The sequence below is a fragment of the Gobio gobio genome, assembly GCF_949357685.1.
Source record: "Gobio gobio genome assembly, chromosome: 9".
In the NCBI taxonomy this organism is placed as follows: Eukaryota; Metazoa; Chordata; class Actinopteri; order Cypriniformes; family Gobionidae; genus Gobio; species Gobio gobio.
The window spans coordinates 56,132,369-56,139,835 of record NC_137115.1 but is presented as its reverse complement, the minus strand read 5'-3'; the positions used below and the strand labels follow the sequence as shown (position 1 = coordinate 56,139,835).

Genomic DNA, 7,467 nt, shown 5'->3' with positions numbered 1-7,467 from the left:
ACACACACATAAAGTTGTAGATATGCAAAGCCAACAGGCTGAGATTTCCCTTCATCCCGCTTAACTTTCTCTCCTGGATTGGAACTTCTGGAGGTTGGGATGTTTTTTGTTTTTGGGAGAGCGCACTTACTTCAGTGGGATGAGATCCAGACCTCCGCCGATGTCCTTTCCACGCCACTGGAGTGCATCTTCCTCTCTTTCGCTGTGCCTCTTCTCTTCTTCCACGTGCTGGCAGGGCTGGAATCTCTCCGTTTCTCGCCTGGCACTCGTGTTGCCTCGTAAATGCTGGTTAGAGAGAAAGAGAGAGAGAGAGAGAGAGAGAGAGAGAGGAGAAAGGGAGGGTCAGACTTCTTAAAGCAACAGTAACCTCAAATATTGTTCAATAATATCATTAAACACGTGAGTGTTTTTACAGTGGGAAAACCTTTCTTTTTTTTTTGGTTCAAAGAAAACGGCATCCTCTCCTCGTGAAAAATCTTCAGTTCAGATTCTGATTCAAATTTGTATCCATTGAAATGACCATCTAGATGGATCATGCATATTTTATCAGACTTATTTAAAATTGTTATTTTAAAATATATATATAAAAAAATTATAAATGTAAAAAAAAAAAGTAATTTTAATTTATTAAATGTTTTTATTCAAAAGCAGATTATTTATATATATATATATATATATATATATATATATATATATATATATATATATATATATATATATATATATATATATATATATATATATAAAAAATTTTTTTTTTTTAACTTTTAAAATAAAAAAAAATCTAAATATTTTTTCATATATATATATATATAAAAAGGAAAAATATCAAAAAAAAATATTTATCACAATTTTTTTAATTGTATTTATTATTATTTTTATTCAAAAGCAGATATCATTATATATATTTGTAATTTTATTTAGAAATATATATTTAGAATTTTCCAAAATGTTTTTAAAAAAAATGTATTTTAAAAGTAATTTTTTTTATATTATATACTGAATATGTTTAAAATGATTATTTAATATTTTTTTAAATATATATTTGTAATTTTATTTATTAAATATTTTTATTCAAAAGCAGATTATATATATGAAAATAAATATTTAGATTTATTATTTAGACCTTTCTTATTTTAAAAGTTTAAAAAAAATATTTAATAAATAAAATTACAAATATATTTTTTAAAAACATATATTTAATAAACTTTTTTTAACTTTTAAAATAAAGTAAATAAATAAAATGTTTTCTTTTTGAAAAATTAAAAATATTTATAATTGTATTTATTAAATGTATTTATTCAAAAGCAGATATCATTTCTATATATGTATATACATATATATATATAATTTTATTTAAAATATTTAGATTTTTCATATAGGCCCTATCTCTCACGTTTTTTATATTTATAACTGTATTTATTGAATGTTTTCATTCAAAATCAGATTATATATACAGACACTGATGATGGTCCTGTCTCTTTAAATCACAGCAGCTCCTTTGCTGATCTGTTTAAAGGACGTCCGGAGCAGAAACTGGAGAAACGCTGACGATTAAACCACAGTTCTGGAACACGAAGCCACTTGGGCTCTGAAAGACGCATTTCCAGAAGGTGAATGAAAGTGTGAATGAAATTAGCAGGAATGTAATTGAAAACATCCTTCACCGGGCAGATGAAAGTCAGACTGGTAAATGTGCCGCGATTGGCCTTTACCCCTCGACATGCATTTGGCCATTACCATTTGCATAATGTGATGTTAATGGTCTTCATACAGGAGGAATCCTGGGACGGAATAAAACCTATAATGGATTTTTATCACCTGTGCACACATGAGTTGTTTGGCAACATTTATCCTTTTCTTCCCTTTTTATCCCGTCGTTTAATCCGTTTTTTAATTAACCCGTGATCTTAAAAGAGCTTAACTTGATGCTTTTCATTCTGCTGTGAAGCACTTTGAATTATTCACTGTCTGTGACTTTCACAATAATGCCTTTTGCAGAAGGGACAAGTTTCAAAACAATATGAAACATGCAATCAAACATTCAAAAACATGCACATGTGATGCTGCAAAATATGAGCAATATCACTCGAGTAGCCGTCGATGTGGCTGTAGGGAACAGACAAGAATTAAAGAATATAATGGGCTATAATAAACTTTCCTCGTCTATTGTTTGTGGGGATTGTTAAGAAAACGTTATTGTTCAAATCCCAAATCTGAAAAAAATGTAACAAAACTAACATACCGGTAAACTAACAACGAGTAAATATCCACTATACACTCTAAAAAAAAGGTTCTATACGGCACCAAAAATGGTTCTTGGCTCGTAATCATAGGGGAACCTTTTTTAGTGCTATATAGCACCAATTTTGGTGCTTCAGTGGTTCTTCAGCGGTTCTTCAGCGGTTCTTCAGTGGTTCTTTGACTAAGGTGCTATATAGCACCTCTGAAGAACCGCTGAAGCACCAAAATTGGTGCTATATAACACTAAAAAAGGTTCCCCTATGATTACGAGCCAAGAACCATTTTTGGTGCCATATAGAACCTATTTTTTTTAGAGTGTACTGCCACTAGTGTTGTGCCGCCCCTTCACACACACTCATGAGCTTCCCGTTCTTCATCCGGGGTTTAATATGGAGTCGCTCTAACAGCTCCAGCTCTTCAGCTCTTCTTTCCTCCAGGTTTCGGAGTGTGTTTATGGGGATTCTTCATTTGTGATGTTGGACGAGAAGGCCTGGCTCTCAGTCTCCGCTCTAATTCATCCCAAAGCTGTTCTATCGGGTTGAGGTCAGGACTCGAGTTCCTCCACACCAAACTCCTCATCCGTGTCTTTATGGAGACGCTTTGTGCACTGGTGCATGCTGGGACAGGAAGGGGCCGTCCCCAAACTGTTCCCGTAAATTTGGGAGCATGAAATTGTCCAAAATGTTTTGGGAGTTCCTTTCACTGGAAAAACAACCCCACCCCATAATCCCCCCTCCACCAAACTTCACACTTGGCACAATGCAGTCAGGCAAGTCCCGTTCCCCTGGCAACCGCCAAACCCAGACTCGTCCATGGGATTGTCAGACAGAGAAGCGTGATTGGTCACTCAGAGAACACTGCTCTAGAGTCTAGTGGTGGCGCACTTTACCCCACTGCATCCCACACTTGGTGCTGTAAGGCTTGGATGAGCGGCTCGGCCATGGAAACCCATTCCCTGAAGCTCTACACACTGATCTTGAGCTCATCTGAAGGACACAGAAGTTTGCAGCTCTTGACTTCTGTGACCCTCAGCATGCGCTGACCCCGCTCTGTGAAGAGTTGCTGTTGTTCCCAATCGCTTCCACTCTGTTATAATCCCACTAACAGTTGAGCGTGGAATATTTAGTATAATATTTGGACTTATTGCACAGGTGGCTTGAGTTCTCTGAGCTCCTGAGAGCGGCTCATTCTTGATTTATACACCTGTGGCCATGAAGGGGTTGAACACCTGAAGTCCGTCCCAATACTTCTGGCAATATAATATAATAATCTTTGTTAATGTTACTTGTGTAGTTTTACAGTATATGGCCTACATGAGCTCTGATATTTGCTCTATCTCACAACCCAATCCCACTGAATAATGACTCACATCTTTAACGATGCTTTCCTCAGAATCCTGATGCTTCTCACTGCAAAAAATGCTTTTCTTACTTAGTATTTTTGTCTTGTTTTCAGTCAAAATATCTAAAAAATCTTACATTAAGAAGCATTTACTAGACAAGCAAAAGTTTTTGTCTTGTTTTGGGGGAAAATAACTCAAAATTAAGGGAGTTTTTGCTTAAAATTAGCAAAATAATCTGCCAATGGGGTAAGCAAAATAATCTTGTTTTCTGTTTGAATTAAGATTATTTTGTTTACCCCATTGGCAGATTATTTTGCTTATTTGCTTTTACAGTTTTTCTCAGTCGCTTTGGTACATTTCTCAGATCAGAATTGAAATTCTCAAAGCGACCTGTTCAATCTTCACATCATTGTGTCACTTGTGTACAACAAAAAAGCAGTTTCTCATTTCTTTGAACAAGTTCCAAATGCTTTGGTACATCCATGCAAATGATGATGAACAATTCTCTGCTGTTTCCTACATTATCAGCTGCTTATGTCATGTTGATCAGGATGTATTATAATGGGTCTCTGTTGAATAGTCTCACCACACACAACATTTAGGCTTTAGTTCATAGCAGAAGTCTTTACATGCAAAATGGTTGAACAAGTTGTCATAAAATGTCAAGCATATTTCTATACATTTCCGTTACACGTTCACATTTCTACTTTTGTTTTTCTGGGTTTTTTTTTTTTGTGCTATGCAGTGCTGTCTTTTCCTTTCTGTATCACAATGACATCTGTCAACAAATTACAGTACAAACAGTAAAAGTGTAAATGTGAATCTTGTCCAGTCTCTTGCATTCAAACTCACACATACACTAAGGTGTAACCTACAATTTACAATAATTGTCATCAAAATTTTGGCCATATTTACATCAGAACATCCCTCCAGAGTACAGTTATATTGACAACATGACTGAGCAATTTGACTGTGTTATTCATACACAATGACACAAGGACTTGTCATTCTGATGGCACTGACATGTTCATTGACACAGAGATTTACTTCTGAGAGATGAACTAAGGATTTTGAGCAAGAGACTGGCTTTTGCAGATAATCCATGGTGTTTTGCTATTTGTACGAATTGTTTTGAGAAATGCACTCACTGTTTTGCAAATGTCGAGGATGATTCGAGAAATGTACCAAAGCAACTGAGAAAAACTGTAAGCAAAAACTCCCTTAATTTTGAGTTATTTCCCCCCAAAATAAGACAAACATTTTTGCTTGTCTAGTAAATGCTTCCTAAAGGGTTAGTTCACCCAAAAATGTAAATTGTGTCATTAATGGCTGAGCCTCATGTGGTTGGACACCCGTCAGACCTCCGTTCATCTTCAGACACAAATGAAGATATTTTAGTGTAAAGCTGATGCTGAGAAAGGCCTCCATTGGCTCAACTTTACACTCTCAAGACCCTTAAAAGACACTAAAGACTAAAGTTACAAAGTCCATCTCACTACAGCGGCTCTACAATAACTTTATGAAGACGAGAATAGTTTTTGTGCACAAAAAAACCCTAAATAACGACTTATATAGTGATGACGATTTCAAAACACAGCATCATGAAGCTTCGAAGCGTTATGAATCAGTGAGTCGATTCAGCAGTTCAGAGTGTTATGAATCAGTGAGTCGAATCAGCAGTTCAGAGCGTTATGAATCAGTGAGTCGATTCAGCAGTTCAGAGCGTTATGAATCAGTGAGTCGAATCAGCAGTTCAGAGCGTTATGAATCAGCGAGTCGATTCAGCGGTTCAGAGTGTTATGAATCAGTGAGTCGAATCAGCAGTTCAGAGCGTTATGAATCAGTGAGCCGATTCAGCAGTTCAGAGCGTTATGAATCAGTGAGTCGAATCAGCAGTTCAGAGCGTTATGAATCAGCGAGTCGATTCAGCGGTTCAGAGTGTTATGAATCAGTGAGTCAAATCAGCAGTTCAGAGCGTTATGAATCAGAGAGTCGAATCAGCAGTTCAGAGCGTTATGAATCAGTGAGTCGATTCAGCGGTTCAGAGCGTTATGAATCAGTGAGTCGAATCAGCAGTTCAGAGTGTTATGAATCAGTGAGTCGAATCAGCAGTTCAGAGCGTTATGAATCAGTGAGTCGAATCAGCAGTTCAGAGTGTTATGAATCAGCGAGTCGATTCAGCGGTTCAGAGCGTTATGAATCAGTGAGTCGATTCAGCAGTTCAGAGCGTTATGAATCAGAGAGTCGAATCAGCAGTTCAGAGCGTTATGAATCAGTGAGTCGAATCAGCAGTTCAGAGCGTTATGAATCAGTGAGTCGATTCAGCAGTTCAGAGCGTTATGAATCAGAGAGTCGAATCAGCAGTTCAGAGCGTTATGAATCAGTGAGTCGGTTCAGCAGTTCAGAGCGTTATGAATCAGTGAGTCGGTTCAGCGGTTTGGATCGCCAAATTTCAGCAGTTTGGCACGCAATCCGAATCATGATTCGACTCATTGATTCATAACGCTTCGAAGCTTCATGATCGTGTTTTGAAATCGTCATCACTATATAAGTCGTTATTTAGGTTTTCTTTGCGCACAGAAACTATTCTCGTCTTCATAAAGTTATTGTAGAGCCGCTGTAGTGAGATGGACTTTGTAACTTTAGTCTTTAGTGTCTTTTAAGGGTCTTGAGAGTGTAAAGTTGAGCCAATGGAGGCCTTTCAGAGCATCAGATTTACACTAAAATATCTTCATTTGTGTCTGAAGATGAACGGAGGTCTGACGGGTGTCCAACCACATGAGGCTCAGTCATTAATGACACAATTTACATTTTTGGGTGAACTAACCCTTTAATGTAAGATTTTTTAGATATTTTGACTGAAAACAAGACAAAAATACTAAATAAGAAAAGCATTTTTTGCAGTGCAACACTCCCAGTTTCCTCTTCCCCTCTCCGTGATCCGCCGTATATATTTCCTCTGCGTGCGGGTCAGCGATCCGTGTTGTTCCGCGGTGAGTTATTATGGTCTGTCAGGGCTCCGGTTAGCCGTGTTTGCGCTGTCACTTAAGCGGCCGATCAGCAGAGACAGCAGAGGTTCTGCGGGCCGGTCCCGCCGGAGGACAGAGTGAGAGCTGGGCGAATGAGAGACGACAGATCACTCAGCCTGAACCAATGGCCCGTCTGAACGAGAAAGACCCAATTCTCAAGAGGAAAAGGGAGGATTGCTTTGAAAAAACTCTTCCATTCAGAGCCTCTGAAAACACTTAAAGGGTTAGTTCACCCAAAAATGTAAATTGTGTCATTAATGACTGAGCCTCATGTGGTTGGACACCCGTCAGACCTCCGTTCATCTTCAGACACAAATGAAGATATTTTAGTGTAAATCTGATGCTCTGAAAGGCCTCCATTGGCTCAACTTTACACTCTCAAGACCCTTAAAAGACACTAAAGACTAAAGTTACAAAGTCCATCTCACTACAGCGGCTCTACAATAACTTTAAGAATCGGCGACAATAGTTTTTGTGCGCAAAAAAACCCCTAAATAACGACTTATATAGTGATGACGATTTCAAAACACGGTCTCATGAAGCTTCGAAGCGTTATGAATCAGTGAGTCGAATGATGATTCGAATCGCGTGTCAAACTGCTGAATCGACTCACTGATTCATAACGCTCTGAACTGCTGAATCGACTCACTGATTCATAACGCTCTGAACTGCTGAATCGACTCACTGATTCATAACGCTCTGAACTGCTGAATCGACTCACTGATTCATAACGCTCTGAACTGCTGAGTCGACTCACTGATTCATAACGCTCTGAACTGCTGATTCGACTCACTGATTCATAACGCTTCGAAGCTTCATGAGGCCGTGTTTTGAAATCGTCATCACTATATA

At 37.8% G+C, this 7,467-nt stretch overlaps 1 protein-coding gene across 1 annotated transcript in view; it reads right to left on the bottom strand.

Annotated features, from left to right (window-relative positions):
• rpp25b (ribonuclease P/MRP subunit p25, b) overlaps nt 1–60 on the bottom strand; it is a gene marked incomplete at its 3' end in the record, with an annotated part of 692 nt that extends 632 nt beyond the window's left edge. The window contains exon 1 of the mRNA XM_079826180.1: nt 1–60. This exon is cut by the window's left edge and continues 632 nt beyond it.
• Between the last annotated feature and the right edge of the window lie 7,407 nt (nt 61–7,467).